The sequence below is a fragment of the Ictidomys tridecemlineatus genome, unplaced genomic scaffold (assembly GCF_052094955.1).
Source record: "Ictidomys tridecemlineatus isolate mIctTri1 unplaced genomic scaffold, mIctTri1.hap1 Scaffold_923, whole genome shotgun sequence".
NCBI classification, from domain to species: Eukaryota; Metazoa; Chordata; class Mammalia; order Rodentia; family Sciuridae; genus Ictidomys; species Ictidomys tridecemlineatus.
In genome coordinates this window covers 140,722-162,165 of record NW_027526148.1, presented here as the reverse complement: position 1 = coordinate 162,165, position 21,444 = coordinate 140,722, and the positions used below count along the sequence as shown (strand labels likewise).

Sequence of the window (21,444 nt, the reverse complement as noted above, 5' to 3'; positions counted from 1 at the left end):
ATCAGTAGAAAGAATTGGTTTTCAGGAACTCTCTCTACTTACTGATCAGTTTCACTGTGAATCTAAAGCTGCTCAAAAAATAAAATTCATTTATTTAAAAATAGTCTGACCCCAAAACTAAGTAACTTTGACATTTGAGAAGATAAGTAGCTTTGAGCTTCTCCCTGGTACAAAACTATGGATTAAAATTTGAATAAAAAAGTTAGAGTTGGTAGTTAAAGAGTCAATCCAAGTGGTAAACCACCATGGTAGACTTTCATCTGCCCAAGGAAGCCTCTTACAGAGCACCTATGACCCCACTGTACAGCACCAATGCATATGCTTTTCAAAGACTGCTTCTGAAAGGAGTGGATTCCCACTAATCTGGTATGGTTTGGGTATAGCTACATTATGGTAGGCATGATACCATGTTTTGTTTTCAACAGTGAGAATAAGGCTGCTTTAATTCCCATGTGGTTGGTGTTAGTGTGTTTCCTAATCTGCTGTTCTGGGCCCACCATTCATTTTCCCCCATTTTTCTTCTGGTCTTACCACACTCCTCAGAACCAGACATGTATGTGGAAGCACACATTCTCTGTGTTCTGGGGTGGATGGAAGATTGGTAGGGCAAAGGCACAGAACTCATGATGAAACCACATGATTTCTTGGAGCATGATCAGGAAATTCACTGATTTTATTCTTTGTATGACATTACACATTTCCCATGCCACACCCACAGGAGGAGAACATGGCATATGAAAAGTTCAGAACTGTGGTTCAAGGAGCTACAGAGTTCTTTTATTGTTTATTTTTAAAGTTTAGAAGAGAAACTCCAGATGATGTAGGCACACTTTATAATCTGACATGAACTATAAAGTTGGGAATCTCTCCAGTGCTACAAAGTGACACCTACTTACTTATTAACTCGGGGTTGACATTTCATCTTTAATTTCTCATCAAATTTCTAATTTCTTTTCATAATATGATTGATTCTTCTCATAAATGTGTCACCTCAGTAATATTTTTGAGACAATTTGTTTAAAACTAATTTTGGGAAAATAAATAGCTAATATGATATGAAACAATGAGAACTGAGAACAGATTTTCTTTAGAAATTGATTCTCAATGTATGAAAAGCTAACAATGTAGAGAAAAAAAAACAATTTGCAGCTGCAGATTTGGATAGAACATTGTGTTTAGGTTTTTAGTTCTCTGACACTGGGTTCCAAACTAAATAAGTGTTTTCTAGAACAGCCCTCAATCTCTTACATGTGCATTCAGCATAAGACAGGGCAGTAAAAACAACAACAAAATAATAGAAAAAAAGGAGAAATGCTTAATCCTAGCTGAACAGGTAAAACACAAAACACATTGCCACGAGAAGAATATGTTCTCTGCTGATTCTCAAGGTTTTATTTTATTTCACTTTAAATAAAGTGCCAACAAATAGAAGCAAGAGAAAACTCACTTTAAAATATCATAAGATAAAAGAAGTATAGCAAAAATTGTATTGTAGTTAGCCAGCAAGCAGGCAAGCCTTGCCAAAAAGCTTGCTGATGGCTCATTTTATAGCCTCATGCCTTTAATCTAATTAACATTGAACTGAGTTACAAATACAGTTGCCTGTTTGGTTAAAAAGTAATACATTCATATGAAAGGTTAATGAAATGAATTTTCCCTCCATTCAATTCATTCAAAATTGTCCTACAATCAATGGTTGCTATTGGAATAGAGATTAAATATTTACCTGCATAAATTTTCTGTGTCATGACTGATTTTCTTTCACTTATGCCTCCATAGGTTAAATTTTACAAGTATAAGAATTCCCAAACACAATGCTGAGTTAGAAGTTAATTGCAAGAACCATTAGTTCTTTTATCAAAGAGGTAGTGTGGAATAGTGGAAGGAGAGAGGATTTCCAGCAGGACTGTGTCCTATCATAGCTGTGTGATTTGGAGCACATTTCATAACCTTCTCTTTTGCAATGGTTGTCATCAGAACTTCTTGCAGGGTGGTATAATGGTCATTGATAAACTATGGAAAGAACGCAGCACTATGTCTGCCTAGAGTAGCTGTTCAATAAACTACAACTTAGAAAGGCTTGGGAAAATAAATACATTTATGGAGTAAAACAGGATAACTTATACTGATATTACTTATACAGCCGTACTGAGTTCCTTTTGATGCTAAAATTTGTGTCAGGTTTGGGTCTCAGAAAACCCTGTAATAATTCTAATAATGAGAGTAGCAGGATAAAGTCTCTGAAAGGAAGGGGAGTTTCATATTCCTACAGATAGATTTTTGATCTTACACTTTCCACCAGCCCTTTCCTTTTTTTTCTGCCCAGGCCAAAGCACCTTATTTAACTTGAGTTTAATGTTTGTTCCAAATAGTGAACTTAGTAGGTCACTGAAAACTTTTCAATCAACAGAGTGTAAACATTTATGAAAGTTTTACTTCATATGTACCATCTACTTTACAGTTCTCTGAAACAGATGATGACATATGTACATGAACTGTGTCCTCAGTGATTTATGGTGATGATATGATCATTAATTTTTGTGCCTCATTTCATCAGCCCTTGGTCTATTTTAGAAAAGGTAATTGGTAATGTGCAAACTGGGAATCAGATGGGCCACCTGACCAAAAATGAATGCCCAACTGCAAGTGACACAGTTAGCAAGACACTAGGCTCAGCTGAGTATTTGTGAAGTGCTGGTTTTGTGTCTTCCATTTCACATCAGTTAGCAGCCATCATCACAACCCACTGAGGTCATGTTAGCATCCTTTCTGTATGTGGAAATGAAACATAAGATTTGGTGAGGTCAGGTGACCTGGTCAGAGGTGTGCAGCTATGGAGAGACTAGGACAGGGTCCCCTTCAACCTTAGATGTTCTTCCTCTTTTACCACAGCTATCTTGGGACTAATGTGTGTGGCTCCAGATGAGACATTCTGCAGTTATTTCACTTGTTACCTGTTCAATTTCTTCTCAATTAGATATGTGTTCATAGGCTTAATGTTACAGGAAGACCAAACTCTCCACTGCACTATCAAATTCAGTAGCTACTGGCCACTGTGGCTCTTCAAATTATGTAATCAAAATAAAACTTAAAATTTAGTTTCTTAGCCACATCAGTCATATTTCAAGTGCTCACTGGCTACAAGAGTTAAGATATGTCTATAATATGTAAAAATAATAACTTTCGTCATAGCTAATATGTATATATGTACAGTGTGCTCATGATTGGAATCTGTTTTATGTAATAGTCTTTTATTTACCCACACACTGCTTTCCTGCATAAGTATATGAAAGTCAACTATGATATGCTGAAAATATCAAATAGAAGACATATGTTCAGCAAGTGAAGAGTATTAATCCCAGACAACTAAAATTATAATCTTAAATCATGCCTTTCTTTTTAAAATCATTTTACCTACTCTCTAATTTTTCCTTTTCATCATAATTGAGCACCATTGTTTGTGTACATACAGTGGTGCCAAAGTTTTTTTTTTTTGGTTTTGACATTCTATAATTTTTCCCATTTTTGACCCCACTTGTGGTAAATTAAAAATTAATCTTGTCACTGTTCAGAAATTAGAAGCAGCATTTCTATTTATTTTAAAAATAAGATAATAGAAAATTTAGTAAAGAGTTATGTGATTTAAAAACATTATCAGAAAAACTGGTGATATTGTGGAAAGTTTAAGCTGGCTATAGGTATACCATCTGTTCTAGTTACAGATAATTATTCTCTGGAAAAATTTTAAAAAGTTGAAATTCACTCTGTAAAATGCAGGTTGGGAATATTTATGTATAACATCTAAAATTACAGATTAAATCCTAGTCAAAAGGCAAACAATTTGCAAATGCTGGCACTAAATGAGCAGATTATATATTGAATATTTAATACACACTCTTAACTCTCTTTCTCTCTCTCTCTCTCTCTCTCTCTCTCTCTCTCTCTCTCTCTCTCTCTCTCTCTCTCTCTTTCTGTGTACATGATCTCACATTGTATAGTTACATATTTGGTCTGCCCATGTCCCTGTGGGTAGAGTAGTTTTCTTTATTATTTATTGGACCAGAGGACAGTAGAGTTTTAGATTATAGCTGGGTTTAGAGACATTCTGGAATGGAGTGTTGGACATGAATATTTAAAAGTCTTGCATTATTTCCAGGGTGCTGGTAACGTGCCAAGTTTACAATTGTAAATGTTTTGTCTTTGAGTGTTTGTTGCAATCCTGAGGACATCCACTTAATAAAAACCAAATGCTTATAATACAACTTTAACAACAGGCTATAAATACTTTAGTCATCATTACCTTTTTGTAACTGCTGAAATATATTGCAGCAACCATTACTCTTACTTAGGATTTACTTCAGCTGGTACTCAAGACATTTATAGGTTTCATACTCTTTCCCACTAGACTATGAGGGTGCGAGTCCTGCCTTTTATTTCTTTTTCCTGTGTTTTAAAGTGCCTGACATGGGAGATTTTAGGGAATGGCATTTGAAGGGAGGAAGAAAGGCATGGAAACTTATTCTCATAATCCAGTTGCCTTTTTTATTTGTAAGATCACTAGTGGCATGCATGGAATAATCACTGTGTTTTTTTTTTTTTTGGTGAAACAAAAAAATAAATAAATGACCATAGCACAATTGCAGGTCTAGGATTCCCACCTTATTCTTGAGTACCACCTGCTGTCTGCAAGTGTCTCCTTTTAGGCTGAAGTTTCAATTGAGAACTGCTGTTGTCAGAGTACAGTTATTCTCAGTAGTTAAACCATGTTGTTCTTCCTTCTCCCTCCTCAACATTACCCAGTGCCCACATGTGGTGTGTGTGGTAGTCTACTGAGACAGGGGTGTACATAACTTGAGGTTGACTGGGCACCAGGTATTCAGTACTGCCTCAAATACTTCAACTTCCAGTGGCATGCTGCACAGATACTGCATCTGCTGTCCTAAGTGATCAAAATTTGACCTTCTCCCATTGAAGTGGTTTCCTGTGAAAGATATGATGGTACGAGCCACATTAGTAGCAGAAAACAGTAGGTGGGGAGCTGATAGGCTGGAGGATATCATGACAATTCTCTTGAAGCTCTGATAAACAGCTGTCAATCTCAGCACATCTTAATCTTGGCTTTGGAGAAAGCTGGCAGAGGATCCTGGTGGCTGCTTTGTCTCCCAAGACTTGACAACACCAGTGACTTTTAGTGATGTGATTTAGACTTGTCCAGAAGCCTTATAACCATGTGGGGTCTTGATTCTGTAGTTTTCTGGTTGCTAATTATGTGATTTCTCTCCCTGGTTGAAGCAAGAGGAGAAATAAATAAATCAATGATAGGGATTAAATAATATTTTTGAATACCAAATTATTTATTGGAATTCACTTATGTACTATTAGTGTATAATTGTGTTCTCATCAAGATTCTTTTCTCATTAATAATAAAAATAGCTCATTTAATAAAATACTCTGTGTCAGCTTATGTACTGAATTCTTTTATTCTGTCACCATAATCCACAATCTAGGTTTTATCAGCAACAACTTGAATTCCACAGTGGTTTATGTCTCACTCAAATACAGACAAGTAATTTTATTCAACATTTGTTTGTGCATATAATTAATAAAGCATGGGGATAGTTGGGAGAAATTCAAGGAGTCTGTAGTGGGGCTTCTCAGATCCTTAAGGGGATATAGCTGAGCTTTTTTTTTTTAATCATGAAATATTTTATTTATTTTTTTATTGGTTGTTCACAACATTACAAAGCTCTTGACATATCATATTTCATAATTAGATTGAAGTGGGTTATGAACTCCTAACTTGTACCCCAAATGCAGATTGCAGAATCACATCGGTTACACATCCAAAATTTTACATAATGCCCTATTAGTAACTGTTGTATTCTGCTACCTTTCCTATCCCCTACTATCCCCCCTCCCCTCCCTTCCCATCTTCTCTCTCTACCCCATCTACTGTAATTTATTTCTCTCCTTGTTTATTTTCCCATTCCACTCACAACCTCTTATATGTAATTTTGTATAGCAATGAGGGTCTCCCTTCATTTCCATGCAATTTCCCTTTTCTCTCCCTTTCCCTCCCATCTCATGTCTCTGTTTAATGTTAATCTTTTCTTCCTGCACTTCCTCCCTGCTCTGTTCATAGTTGCTCTCATTATATCAAAGAAGATATTTGGTATGAGCTTTTGATGGGTGAGCTCCTCTGAAGCTGGATTGGGGGATCCAGGAAGGGCATAGGAAAGCCTTCAGAAATCTTTCCTGAAGGAAGGGAATCCAAGATTGTGGGAGGCATGGTCTTGTCTTGTCTCTTATCACCCAATTTCTGAGTGTCCTAAGAAAATAAAACATGCTGCTGTGTGAACTTGAGACCAGAGTGTGATTTGACAGTGAACTTTGCTGACCCCCTGAAGGGTAGGTAAATTTTCCTTTCAGTGGTGATAATTGGCAGACAGAAATCAGCTGCTATCTCATTGAAGTAGGACATGTGATAAAACTTTGTTTTACAAAATGCAGGAAATTATCTAAATTGTGACTAATTTAAGATCTTTTTTCTAATAGAACATACTACACAAAATTGATCACTACAGACACCATTTGCCTTGTTCTGTAAATAATAATCAGTTTATAGATATTTGGTATGTTTATATATAAATATAAATATGTGTATATATATATATATAAGTGTATATATATACACACACTTATATATATAAATATACAAATATAATATATATACATATATATATATAAATATACAAATATACAGTTTAGTTAAGTTTTAATAGAACACTCCTAGACTTATATAAACTATAGTTTTGAGTTGAAACATAGTGTGTATTACTTTGGGGATTTATAGAAACTGTCAAAAATGTGAAATGTAAGGGGTGAATAAAAAATGTCTGTAAACACATTAAAGATTAAATACAGGCTGAGACCAGTGAAACAAACTGATCTTGTGAATTAGCAATGAAAGTGCCTTTATAGGTTATTTTCTTAGTAGAGTCTGAGGTTTAACAGCTGCTAGTAGTTTAAACTAATAGAGGCCTGAATAGCCTGTAATAATTTGAGTATGCTTTGCATTTGTAAATTGCTTCTTAATGGGAGCCCTGATTAGTGTTACCTTGCTTAAATTACTTGAAGTGTTATTATAAAAATGGAATGAGTAAATAAATTTTGAAAACATGAAAGTTGCTTGCTCTCTCATTCTCTATGTTTATGTAAGTGTGATATAAAATTATGTGCTAAGCTTGTTGTGTTGTAGTTTTAATGGTTTTAAACTTCATTTAGATCCCCTGAGTACAAATAGTGAAAAGATCTCAAGCATATTTGGCTGAAAAGGGTTAAGTTTGTGACATAAAGGGTGTTATAAGAGAGGCTGAGTTTGTCACTCTGTGGTAGAGCACTTGCCTGGCATGTGTGAGGTACTGAGTTTGGTCCTCAGTACCACATAAAAATAAATAAATAAATAAAGGTATTGTGCCTGTTTACGATTTAAAAAATATTCAAAAGAGTAATTATAAGAGTATTTAGGTGAAATATGAAGCCAACTATTTTAGGAACAAATGTTGTCTTCTAAGCAATGAATGCATCAATAATATGTCATTTGCATGCATTATTTAATTTGCCACAGGGTCCTTTGCTAGTTACATGCTGTAACACCTTGTCCATATACTTGGTTTTACTCCCTGTACTTGAAAACCAACTGAGTTTCTCAAAAACTATTCTAAAATTCAAATATTTAAATTCTCAGTTTAAATATTTTCTTAATTCATTGGTCCTTTCTTCAGTTAGCTATAAGGGAGAATGTTTTCCTATCATCACAGATGATTATAACTAGTTTTAAAACTAATCCAGATAAATGATACAAAGGACAAAACTTTTTTTCTTTTATGCTCATAAGTGATTTTTAAAAATTTGTTCTTTTTAGATATACATGATGATAGAGTATATTTTGACATATTTACATGGAATATAACTTATTGTAATTAAAATCCCATTTTAGGGTTGTATATGATGTGGGAAATACTGGTCATGCATTGATATATAAACATAGGAAAGTTACATCTGATTCATTCTGTCTTTTCTATTCCCATCCCTCCTCATATGTCTTCATTCTCTTTGGTCTAATCCAATGAACAACTATTTTTTCCCTCCCCCTCATTATTGAGTGTTAGCATTCAACATTTGGCTTTGGGGGACTCTCTTATTATACTTAGAATAATAGTTTGCAGATCCATTCATTTAATGACAAAAGTCATAAAATAATTCTTTTTATGACTGAGTACTATTCCCTTGTGTATATGTACCACAATTTCTTTATCCAGTCATCTGTTGAAGGTTGACTCCATATCTTGGCTATTGTGAATTGAGCTGCTATAGACATTGATAGCTACATCATTGTAGCATACTGGTTTTAAGTCCATTGAGTATATGTTCAGGAATGAGAAAACTGGGTCAAATAGTAGATCCATTCCAGTTTTTTCGAGGACTCTCTGTACTGCTTCCCAGAGTGGATGCACCAATTTTCAGTCCCACCAGTAATTTATGATCATGCCTTTCTCCCCACATCCTTGCCAATTTTTTCATTGGTTGTATTCTTTGTAATTGCCATTCATCTGGAGAGAGTTGAATTCCAATGTAATTTTAATTTGTATTTCTCTATTTGCTAGAGATGTTGAACAAATTTTTCATATATTTTTTGATCATTTGTATCTCTTTTGTGAAATGCCCGTTTAGTTCCTTTGCTCATATAATGTCTGAGGGTTTTGTTTTGTTTTGTTTTCTTTTGTTTTGTTTTTGATTTTGTTTTTTTTTTTTGGTGTTGTTATATATCCTTGATATTAATGCTCTATCTGAGCTGCAGATGGCAAAGATTTTCTGCCGTTCTGTACACTTTCTCTTCACATTCTTGATTGTTTCCTTTGATGTAAAGAAACTTTTTGTTTGATACCATCCCATTTATTGATTCTTAATTTTAATTCTTGTGCTTTAGGAGTTTTGTTAAGTTAGTTGGTTTCTAAGCTGAAATTATGGAGGGTTGGGCCTGCAATTTCTTCTGTTAAGGACAGAGTCTCTGGTCTAATGCCTAGTTTTGTTGAGTTACTTTTGAAGCACACACATTTTAGATAACTTTTAAATACATGTTAAAATATGTAAGCATGTTACATTACTCAATATTAAAATTATCTTTACATGGTAATCACAAGTTGACATTTTTTTCCTTTGGATTATATAAGGGAGAATGAAGAGCTTATGAAATTAAAGATGGAATAGGAAACACTTTGAAAATCCTCAATAAACAACAAAAGCTATAGAGGGAAAAAAATACCAATGAATGTGATGAAATTAAGAAGTGTTCCAGAAATAAAAAGATGAAGGTTTTAAATGTGAGGATGCTCATATTTGATGATCTTAGAAGAAATCAGCTAGTTTGGTTATCAAACCCCTGTCCTCTATCAACCCCCTGTCCTCTTTATGGATCAAGGCCATCCACCTAAGTTCTCCAGTCTTGTTTGTTCTACTGTAGAAGTCAGTCAGCTCTGCTGTCTAAACCTCATCATTTTCCTTTATTTCTAGGCATACTTTCGACAGAGTTTTGCCTTCCAGTATCTTGGACATCATACCAGTGCCCTGGCAGCCATCATATCTGGACTGGCTCAAGACCCAAAGAGCCTCCAGCTTCTGATGGGGATGATAAAAGCAGCCATGAAATCTCCCATGAGAGGTAAATATGATGAAAGTGCATGGTCTGACCTTAATTTAATTTAAACTAAAATATTTGTAACCTTCAAAGATTATATACTCAGGGACAGGAAATTGATGAGATATAAAATTTGATGGGCTGGGAATGTAGCTTAGTGGTAGATAAATTGTGCTATCTCCTAGGGTCAATCCCTGTCATGGAAGGGTGAGAGGGATGGTCTCAGATTTTCCAAGTTCTGACATCTTACACAATGGAAGATCAAGACACACTGCCAGTCATTGATGTTAATGAAGCTTAAGAGTATAGAAGACAATTGGCCTGGACATAGAATATATTCTTAAATTTTTCATTAACTAACTATATGATGATGAGTTGACAGATTGACTTTTCCAGATTTTAGGATTGTTTAAATAATTTCCTTTATTTTTTTGTAGTTCTGAGATTCTGTAATTCTAAACCACAATACCTTTAATAGTTAATGAATTGCTTCAGATGAACCAATATACCTTCTACAAATAAATAAGGGAAGATATTAGACATTCTTTTATTTCTTAAAACAAAATGTGTACCTAACTAGAGGCAGTATCTAACATTGTGGGGAGGAGCATTAAGAGATGATTTTGAATTAAAAGGAGAGAGAGCAAAACAAGATAAATATATAGTAGTTTATATTTATTTTTGCCTGTTATTTTTTCTATGTTATTGTAACTAGTATTCTTGAAAAACAAAAGAATGGATTGGAAATAGTACTGTGAAAGTTAGAGTCGCTCTATGTCCCCAACTAGATGGCTTCATTTTGAGGAACAATATTTTTTTTTCCTTTTGTGGTGCTGGGATCAAACCTAAGGCCTTGCTGATGCTAGGCACATGCTCTACCACTGAGCAACAATCCCTATCTTGGGAACATTGAATTTTGAAGAATGAGCTGTTGGGAATATATGACCAAAAGCATGTACTAATTGTTGTCTTTGAGTGGCAACATAGTCACTAAGATATATTCAGTGCATACAGAAGGCAGCTAATAATGTCTGACCCTAATTAGGTTATGTCTAGAAGAGATCTGTTTTTGACTCAAAAATTATACATTTTTGAATTTTCCTTTGTTTTAATTTATTTTTTATGATTATAATCACTTATACTGTCAGCATTAGATTTTTGGTTCATGGTATACAAATGTACCACAACTTTTCATTTCTCTAGTTTTACATGATGTGGAGTTGCACCACATGTGCAGTCATACATATACCTAGGGTAATAATGATTTTTGTCTCATTCTACCATCTTTCCTACCCTCATGTCCCCTCTGTCTACCTCCCCTTGGCTCAAAGTTTCTCCATTCTCCCCATACCACTGCATTATGTATCACCATCCACTTATCAGAGAGAACATTCAGCCTTTGGTTTTGGCGGATTGGCTTATTTCTCTTAGAAAGATATTCTCCAACTCTATGCATTTATGTGTAAATGCCATAATTTTGTTCTCCTTTAATGCTGAGTAATATTCCATTGTGTATATATAGCATAGTTTCTTTATCCATTCATCTATTGAAGGGCATGAAGGTTGGTTCCACAATTTAGCTCTTGTAAATTGAGCTACTGTAAACATTGATGTGGCTGCATTGCTAGAGTATGTTGATTTTAAGTCCTTTGGGTAAAGACTGAGGAATGAGATAGCTGAGTAAAATGGTGGTTCTATTCCAAGTTTTCTTAGTAATCTCCATACAGCTTTCAAGATTTGTTGTATTAATTTTCAGTCCTACCAGCAATGTATGACTGTGCCTTTCCCTTTACATCCTTGCCACACTTGTTGGTGTTTGTATTCTTGATAACTGCTATTCTGACTGGTATGAGATGAAATCTTAGAGGAGTTTTGATTTGAATTTCTCTAATTACTGGAGATGTTGAACATTTTTCTATATATTTGTTAATGGAATGTTTAGAACAATGGTACAGAATAGAAGACACAGAGACAAACCCACATAGATAAAGTTATCCCATACTAGAGAAAGACATCAAAAACATACAGTAGAGAAAAGACAGCCTCTTAAACGAATGGTGCTTAGAGAACTGGAAATTCATATGCAGCAAAATGAAAATCAACCCCTGTCTCTCACCATGCAAAAAACTCAACTCAAAGTGGATCAAGGACCCAGGAATTAGTCTAGAGACCCTGTGCCTAATGAAGAAAAAAGTAAGCCCAAATCTTGATCATGTTGTATTAGGCCCCACCTTCCATATCAAGACTCCTAAAGTGCTAGAAATAAAATCAAGAATTAATAAATTGGATGGAATCAAACTGAAAAAGTTTTTTTTCCAGCAAAAGAAACAATCAGTGAGTTGGAGAGAGAGTTTACATTTTGGGAGCAAATTTTTGCCACACTCACATAAGATAGAGCACTAATCTCCAGGATATATAAAGAATTCAAAAAACTTAACACTAAAGAAGTAAACAACCCAATCAATAAATGGGCTAGGAAGATTTTTAAGGAAACATAAGTTATGTTGACCTTCCTCAGTGTTGGTAATTAAATCTTCTGTTTGACTTTGAGGACAAAATTAAGTCCTTTTAAGTGTTAGAATTTTGATAGAACTTTTCCAATCCTGTTGGCTGAAATAGTTCCTTAGGAATGAAAAACATACACATCTTTTGCTGGCATTGTTCTGTTTCTTAACTACTAGAAAGGATATTGGGGGGGTGTGGGGAGTGGAGAAAGAGATAGAGAAAGAGAATGCTTTGTAAAGATATAGTCTTTGGGGCTGGGGCATTAGTTCAGTTGAAGAGCACTGGACTAGCATTTGTGAGCCGCTGGGTTTGATCCTCATCTACAACTACAGAAAATTAAAAAGATTAAGTCTTTGAAGACTATAGTCTCCTGATTCTTTTATAAAAGATTTTAACTACTCTTTTTTAAACTTTTTCATCTTTCAAAACTTTGTATTATTTTGTTTATCTTCCCCACTTTGTTTTTGATCAAATTTTTAAAAATGTGTTTATAAGCATTACTGTAGGTCCCAAAAAAGTATGTAAACAGTCCAGACATTTAATGATACAGTCCTACAAATTATAAAGGATGCATGTGATTATACTTTTGGTTTCACTGACAAAAGTCATCTTCCTTCTGGACATATTTAACATCTAGAAAAGGGAATGAATGTCAAGTGACTTTTTTAATAGAATGATGATAAGTAAAAGGGATAGGTGTCATAGCATTTGAATTAAAAGAATCTTAGAATTTATGCACTAAACTTCATGTTGAGGCCCTGCCACTGTAATTTTCTTTTAGTAGTTATACAGTGTTTTCTTTTATAAACTAAAGAATTCACAACTTTACTACATCATATTTTGTTTGCATATAGCCCAAATTCTGAGATATATATCTTTTTCATATGGGTTGTATTTTCTTCTTTTCAGTAATATAAATGAATCATTTTTATATTAATATAATTAAATTTAACAAATATAATTATATAAAAAGTTGAAGCTATAGTTATTTTTGCTGTTGATTACCTGATAGCACAGGAACAAAATTTTATATAAAAAAGCTACGGCAAACAAACACAAATACAATTTTAATAAGTGCTACAGCAAAAAAAAAAAAAACATACAAAAAAGGGGGGGAGGGGAGTCAAAACACCTGGTAGCTCTATATATCAACTTTTTTCTTTTTCTTTTTCTCTGCAAATACACAACTTCTTTTCAAAAAGGCCACTCTGTAAATAGTTCAAATTGTTTATGGCTTCTTTAAACTGCTAAATCATCTCTGGCTTGAGAATCACCTATTGCTTTAAAAAGTCCTTTGGTACAACCCTGGTGCTGTTGTCAGGGGACACTGGCAATGGTGTAAAGGTGGGCATGAAGTCTGTGATGGGATCCAAATGGGGATTCCCAGGTCCACCAGGTCCAAGTCCAGCTAGGCTAATCAGTGGCACTGCTGCAGAATGTGGTGCCAAGAACAGATTCACAGCCACTCTTTCACCAGCTCTGAATTCTGCTGCATCTTTCAAACTTCTTGGTACATTCTCACCTTCCTTTCTCCTTCCTCTGGAGTCTAGACATCTCATGGCATGAGTATAAAGTTTTGGTGGTGGAACAGATGAAGGAGATTTTGTTTCCAGAAATTTAACAAAAAGTTCTAGAAAAGAACTATTAAGCAGAGATTACTCAAAGATGTGCTGGGGACATTTTTTTATCCTTCTCCAAGCCAACCTGTCATCCACTTAGTAACGTCACCATCATCTCTATTCAACAACTGCTCCATTTTCTCCTTTTGAATGTCCAGGAAGCTTCTCAATAACTGTAACTCTTCATGACGCTTACTTTTCGATGTATGGAAATGCCCAGTGAACACGTTTCTCATTAGGGCTTTGTCCACATTTTCTTCTGTGCCATTTTCCACGTTCATCAATTTCTTTTGTGCATTATTCAACATTTCTTGTTGGAGTTCATTGTGCTTTTTAAGTCTTTCAATCTGCTCTTCCTTTGATGTAACTGTTATATAAGTCTGGTTGCTGAATCCAACACACTGTTGACTTCATTCGAATGTTCCTGTAATAATAATACCTCTCAAGATTGTCTGCCTTTTCCTTCCATTCGGTTATATGTTGTCTTTCCTTTTGTAATTCAGCCAAATACATAGCTTTTTCTTCTTGTTGGCAATGCTCTGGAACCATTGGCAGGTTAGTTAATGACATGGCATACTGCTTTACTTGTTCTTGGTAGAGCAAAAGCTGTAGTGCATTCTCATGCCTCTCTTGGGAGAGTAAATGCACCTGTTTCTTCAGGGACTCTGCCTGCACACTGGCTTGATGAGTTGCAATAGAAGAGGAAAGTAGCTTTTCCTCCATTAGTGTGTCTTTTTCTCTCAGGTTCATCTCTCTCTTCTCTGCAGCCTAAATTTCCCGGGTGTAAAAATCTTCTGATTCTAAAAGATGGCTACCCCGTCTTTGTACCTCTTGATTTAAGAGTAATTCTTTGTCATGTAAGTGTTGAATCTCTTGCTGGAGGGTACTCTTTTCCATCTGTTGGTTCTTTAGGGACAAGGTGAGTTGGTCTGTCTCCTGCTGACATAGAATGGTCTTCTCCTGCGTGGATTCAACTGCATTTAAAAGCCAATTTAATTCCTCAGCCTTACCTTGTTCTTTTTCTTGTAAAAGTTGCTCCTTCATTGAATGGTACTCCAACTGTTGTTCTTGCAGCATCACAGAGAACTTTATGTTCATCTCTTGTAATACTTGATTCTCCATTTCCTTTTCTTTGGATGTTTCTATTATTTTTTTTTCAGTTTCCCCTTTTAGTTGAGAAATATCCATTTCTAAAATTAATATTCTCTCCTTGAGGTTTGTTATTGCTTGCCTCAACATCTCATTTTCATTCACTTTGTTAGTGAACTTTGCATTTGAAGAAACTAACTGATTACTTTTGGCTTGGATAAAGAGGTTTTTTTTCTTTCAGTAAATTTTGTAACAGATCTTCTTTTTCCTTGAGCTATTTAATTTTGGAATCTGATTGTTCATGTTCTTTCTTTTTTCTCTTGGGGGTGGCAGCAGTTGCATCAGAGATCCTGTGGTTACTTTCCTGGAGCATCCTAATGGTGGCATCTTTTTATTGCAGTGATTGTCTAAGCTCTTTGTCCTCTGAGGACTGGGAGGTAAGTGATGATGCAGACAAGAGCTGGGGTGTACTCATAGCAAGTTTTCCTGAATACATTTTAGCCTGAGGAGCTTGTATCTTTCTGCTGGATAACTTTAGTTTGCCAACTTCATCTTTGGACAGCTGATCAGTCTGTTTGGTTAAAGATATATTCTTTTCATTTAGAAATTGAATATCAAGTTCTCATTCTTGGATTCCTTTCATTTATTTTTCAGTTTCATAGTTACACAGGTTGTGTTCTTCACTTCCATTTTCTATAGGAAGGCTTTTAAATTTTGTTTCTTGAAAATTATCAGAATTGTTTGCTGGAGTACTGTGTGTGTCTCCTTGCAACTGGGCTTTTATTTATTCGATAGTTTTCTGCAAATTCTTAAATTCCTCATCTTTCTGTTCCATCACAGAAGGCTGCAATTGACTACATCCCCGTTTCAAGTTTTCACACTGTTCAATTATTTGTCACATTTCCACACCAAGCTGCTCTTTATCCCTCTTCAAGGCATCTCTGTCATTTTCTGCCAAAGATAATTTTTTAATTATGTCTTTTATTTGATCCTTATGTTCTCCCATCTTTGTCGCACACTCTACTTTTTCAGTTTATAGAACCTGGATAGTTCTTTTTCCATTTCACCGATTTTAGACTCATCAGTTACTGTAAGTCCTGAGTCACCTTAAACTGATTTTCAAGCTTTTCAGTCCTTTCCACATAGTCTTTAATTCTCTGGATACTGGCAACTTATCTCTGCCAGTTTCTTTTGATGTGCATTCTGCAAAACTGACATTTTCTCTTGATGATGATCAAGGTTTTGACTTTGGTTTTGTTCAAGTAACTTAATAGTATTTTGTAGTTTGCAGATTTCACTTTGATCAGAATTATTTGTTCCCTTTGCCTGAGCTATTTCCCTCCAATGGCTAACTTGAGATTCAAGTCTTGAAACTTCAATAGACAGTCTGTTGATTTCTTGTTGGGATAAAATGCTGTCACTAAAATCCATGTCATCACTGGGAAAAGCTGAAAAATGACTGATCTCATTACCGAATGAAGATGAGGCACTGTTTCTGGTACACCACCTGCCCCTGAATCTACTGACTGCAGTGCAGACAACTCATCTTCTAGTGCAAACTGTCTTGCTTTAAGTGGCCTGATTTCTACTTTCTTTTCCAGTTCATTCCTGTAATTTGCAGATTGATGTTGGATCTGTAGCTCTGATGCTGCATACTTTTCTTCCAGCTCAGTACAATAGTTTTTAAGTCTTTCATTGTCATATCTGATCATCCATTTGGTATCTTCAAGGTTCTTTCTCCAATAATTAGGTAAACCTGCTTCTACATCCTCTAAATCATCGAGAACCTCATCCTCAGTGACTTTGGAGATAAAACTGATGAGGGAAGCCAAGCTACCCCCCTCCTGACCCAAGGAGTGGCCCAAGCCAGAGCCTAGGCCTCTAAACCAGGACAATATTGTCACAATTTCAGTGTGCCATCAGAGCCGCTCTGAAAACCACCTCAGTCTCTATCCACCTCTGCTCTGAACCTCCTGGAACACCAAGGAGTCAATTATGACCCAAGCACTCAGAATTCCATGAAGGGTGGGCTCTGCCAACCATTGTGCTCTGCCTGGAAACAGAGAGGACTGGCCTGGGCTTGTACCAGTGACTCCCCACTAGTGGCCCAGTCACCCCACTGGGCCTTAGCACCTTCCCTCAACTTTCAGCCCTCAGGCTTGGGTGAGTTCTCCCTCAGTGTTGGCAACTTGTCCCAGCTTGCAGTCTGCTCCTGCCACTTCTACCTACCTCATTCTTAATGATAATAAACTTGAAACTTTCCCACTAAGATCAGGAACAATCAAGGGTACCCTCTCCTACTACCCTTTTGTAACATCTTACTGACTTCTTAACTAATGCCTCTCCTATGTGAGGTAAGCCTCCTATCACTGAGCCCCAGCCCCAACCAAAAAACTTATGCTTTTTTAATGGGTTGGGAGTTCATCTCCATGGTATAGCATTTGCCTACCAGGTATGCAGTCCTAGGTTTTCTCCCCAACACCAAACAAGATGATTTTTTTTAGAAAGAATGACTTTATACTGATAGTATCAGCCATTATATATACATTTTACATAAATTATGAAATGTATTGTATACTATTAATCACACTGAAGGCAAGAATGTGAATTCAAGTTCCCAAATCAAGCCATCACCAATTACCAGGAGAAGGGCTCATTACTATTGGGCTGAGGAGAGCAATACTGAAGATCCATGCATGCCTTGTAAACCTAATGTACTTTTGTGAATTGTATAATGAGATGTTCTTGCTGTAATATAGACTTATTTATAAGATTAGGACTTATATGACCCAGACTTATGTATGAGACTGGGACTTCTAATTTTTTTCTTATAAATAAGTCCTAATCTTATTTATTTACCTATGCTTGAAGTGTGGCTTTTAAGCTATAATTTTAAAGCAGATATATACAGGAAATGTTGCTTTCCTTCTATATTTTTTTTCTGAAATATCAGGCTGTCTGCTTTACCTGATAACTTAGGAAAGCCTGTGGAGTGCTGATGCTCTCTGCTCTGTCCTGCCCTTTTGATTGCATCCTGTGATTACAGGCAGCATGTAGTGTGTACTCTGGTGTCTAGTGGCATTGCACTGTCCTGGCATATAGAGCTGCTTCATCCAGAGTTGAAACCTAGGGACAGTAAGTAATTATTTTTCCAAACATACCTTTCCTTGCTGGGGGTCTGGCCTTACCTTGGTCCCCCTGGGGAGTACCTGAAGCTTGGGCAGGACAGCCTGGATCCTCCTCAACTGTTCTAGTGAGTCAGGCCATGGATTTCTTCATATTGCATCTTAAATACAGCTTCGATTGGAATAACATTTTGTGCTAGGTTTGGGTTTGAAAAGTAAGATATGATTATTAATAACAAAGGAATGAAAGGAACAAGATGGGAGATAATGAACCTGTTGGCCAGAGGACAGTGTACCAGCAGTATTTCTTCCCTGTGACCTCCTTTCCAACAGCCATCAGGAAGAATTGCCTCTGTTTGTTCTCTTTGTGGAGCTGGAGAGAAGAAAGCTCTCCATGGGAGATAGAGTGTCTGGCTCTGGTGCTCAACCCTGAGCTTCTGATCTCTGCTTCCCTCAGGAGCCCTGTCCTTCTCTGGTTTTTATTGCTACAACAGAAGACCACAGGCTGGGTAATTTATAAAGAAGTGTTTTCTTAGTTGATTTTCTTTATTAATTCTATTCAGTTATACATGACAGCGAGAAGCTTTTTGATTCATTGTGCATGAGTGGAGCACAACTCTGTTTTCTGGTTGCACTTTATGTGGAGTTGCACTACATGTGCAGTCATACATGTACCTAGGGTAATGATATCCATCCCATTCCACCATCTTTCCTAATTGCATCTCTTCTTCCTTTCTCTTCCTCCCCCTTTGCCCAATCAAAGCACCTCCATTCTCACCCCACAACCCCCTTCATGGATCAGCATCCACTTATCAGAGAGCACATAAGGCCTTGGTTTTTTCAGAATTGGCTTACTTTGCTTAGCATGATATTTTCCAACTCCATCCATTTACCTGCAATTTCCATAATTTTCTTCTCTTTTAATGCTGAATAATATTTCATTGTGTGTATACACCACTGTGTCTTCACCCATTCATCTATCCAAGAGTGTCTGTATTGGTTCCACAGTGTGGTTATTGTTAATTGAGCTACTATCAACATTAACGTGGCTGTGTTTCTATAGTATACTGATTTTAAGTCCTTTGGGTATAGACTCAGGAGTGGGATACCTGGGTCAAATGGTTGTTCCATTCCAAGTTTTCCAAGGAGTCTCCATACTGCTTTCCAGATTTGCTGCACCAATTTTCAGTTCCACCAGTAATGTAAGAGTTTGACTTTCCCCCCATATCTTTTCCAATACTTATTGTTGTTGGTATTCTTGATATCTGCCTTTCTGACTGCAGTGAGATGGTATCTTAGTTTTGATTTGCATTTCACTAGTTGCTAGAGATGTTAAACATTTGTATATATATTGTTGATTGATTATATATCCTCTTCTGAGAAGTGTCTGTTTAGTTTTTTGGCCACTTATTGTTTGGGTTATTTGATTTTTTGGTGTTAAGGTTTTTGAGTGCTTTATATACCCTAGAGATTAGTGCTCTATCTGATGTGCTTGTGGTAAAGAGTTGCGCTCATTTTGTAGGCTCTCTATTCACCTCACTAATTGTTATTTTTGCTAATTTTGATGAGAAGAAGCCTTTTGAATTGAATCCATCTCATTTATTGATACTTTTTAAAAAATATTGTGCTATATTATTCTTATTCAGGAAGTTGGGTTCTAATCCTACATGATGGAGATTTTGGCCTACTTTTTCTTCCATTAGGCACAAAGTCTTTGGTTTAATTCCTAGGTCCTTGATACACTTTGAGTTGAGTTCTGTGCATAGTGAGAGATAGTGGTTTAATTTCATTTTGTTCCATATTGATTTCCAGTTTTCCCAGCACCGTTTGTTGAAGAGGCTATCTTTTCTCCAAAGTATGTTTTTGGTGCCTTTGTCTAATATAAAATTACTGTAATTATTTGGGTTATTCTCTGTTCTTTATCATTGGTCTACAGGTCTATTTTTGTGCCAATACCATGCTCTTTTTGTTACTATTGCTCTGTAGTATAGTTTAAGGTCTAGAATAGTAATGCCACCAGCTTCATTTTTGTTGCTAAGGAATGCTTTGGCTATTCTGGGTCTCTTATTTTTCTATATGAATTTCATGTCTGCATTTTTTATTTCTGTGGAACATCATTGGGATTTTGATTGGGATGGTATTGAACCTGTATAGTGCTTTCTGTAGTATGGTCATTTTGACAATATTAATTCTGCTACCCAAGAAGATAGGAGATCTTTCTAACTTCTAAGATCTTTTTCAACTTCTTTATTAGTGTTTTGTACCTTTCATACTGCTTTTGTTTGATTGATTTGCAAGTTTGTTTGTTTGTTTGTTTCTTTTTTGAAGCTATTGTGAATGGTATAGTTTTCTTAATTTCTCTTTCAGTTGATTCATAATTGGAGTATATGGATGCAATTGATTTATGGTGTTATTTTTATATCCTGATAATTTTCTGAATTTATGAGTTTTATAACATTTATGGTGGAGATTTTTGGTTCTAATAATATCTCAGTAAATGTAGAATAAGCATTTGACAAAACATAGAATCCAAGACACTAGGAAAAATACTTATTGTAGGAAATATACTTATTGTAGAAAAAAATACTTATTGTAGGAAAATACTTCAACATTATAAAAGCTATATATGTTAAACCCAAGGCTAGTATCATTCTAAATAGGAGAAAACTGAAAGCATTTCTTCTAAAAAATGGAATAAGACAGGGATGCCCTCTCTCACCACTTCTATTCAACAAATGTCCTTGAAAACCTACTCAGAGCATTAGGCCAAAAAAAGGAAGAAAGAAAGAAGAAATTAAATGATTCAAGTAGGAAAAACAAGGACTCAAACTTATGAACAATTCTTAATACATGCAAATGGCAACCAAAGCCAAAAATGAAGAAAGAACCTCAAATTGAAGTCAATGTAGTCTTGTAAGATCATTCATTAAGACCTTGTAAGAACAGGAGTAGGTGCCTCACTCATTCTTTCAGAGAAAGAGAACTGATAATTTAAAGTTTGGGCCTTTCAGATTCTATCTGTTAAAATTAAGTCCACTAGGGATAGGGTTTTGGCTCAGTGCTAGAGCACTTGCCTCACATGTGTGAGGCACTGGGTTAAATTCTCAGCACCACATATAAATAAATGAATGAAATAAATGTCCATCAACAACTAAAAAAATTTTTAAAAAATAGTCTTCTAAGAAGTTTAAAGGATGTGGCCCTCCTACCATGATAATTTGGGAACCCAGAGTAGGGAGAATCATCTCAGAGACATTTGTGGTTGGGTACCTGCTATGTGGAATACACTTAGAACTTGTGGGACATCTATGAATCTTTAAAGTAATTGCTATATAAAAACAGCACTGTTTGAGTTAAAGTGAGCAAAAATAATACACTAGGGAACAATGATTTTTGGATCCCAAACTGC

At 35.7% G+C, this 21,444-nt stretch overlaps 2 pseudogenes; both read right to left on the bottom strand.

Moving 5' to 3' along the window:
• Nucleotides 1-13,476: 13,476 nt before the first annotated feature.
• On the bottom strand, nt 13,477-15,406 carry LOC144374892 (thyroid receptor-interacting protein 11 pseudogene; annotated as a pseudogene).
• A 288-nt stretch (nt 15,407-15,694) lies between these two features.
• On the bottom strand, nt 15,695-16,802 carry LOC144374891 (thyroid receptor-interacting protein 11 pseudogene; annotated as a pseudogene).
• Between the last annotated feature and the right edge of the window lie 4,642 nt (nt 16,803-21,444).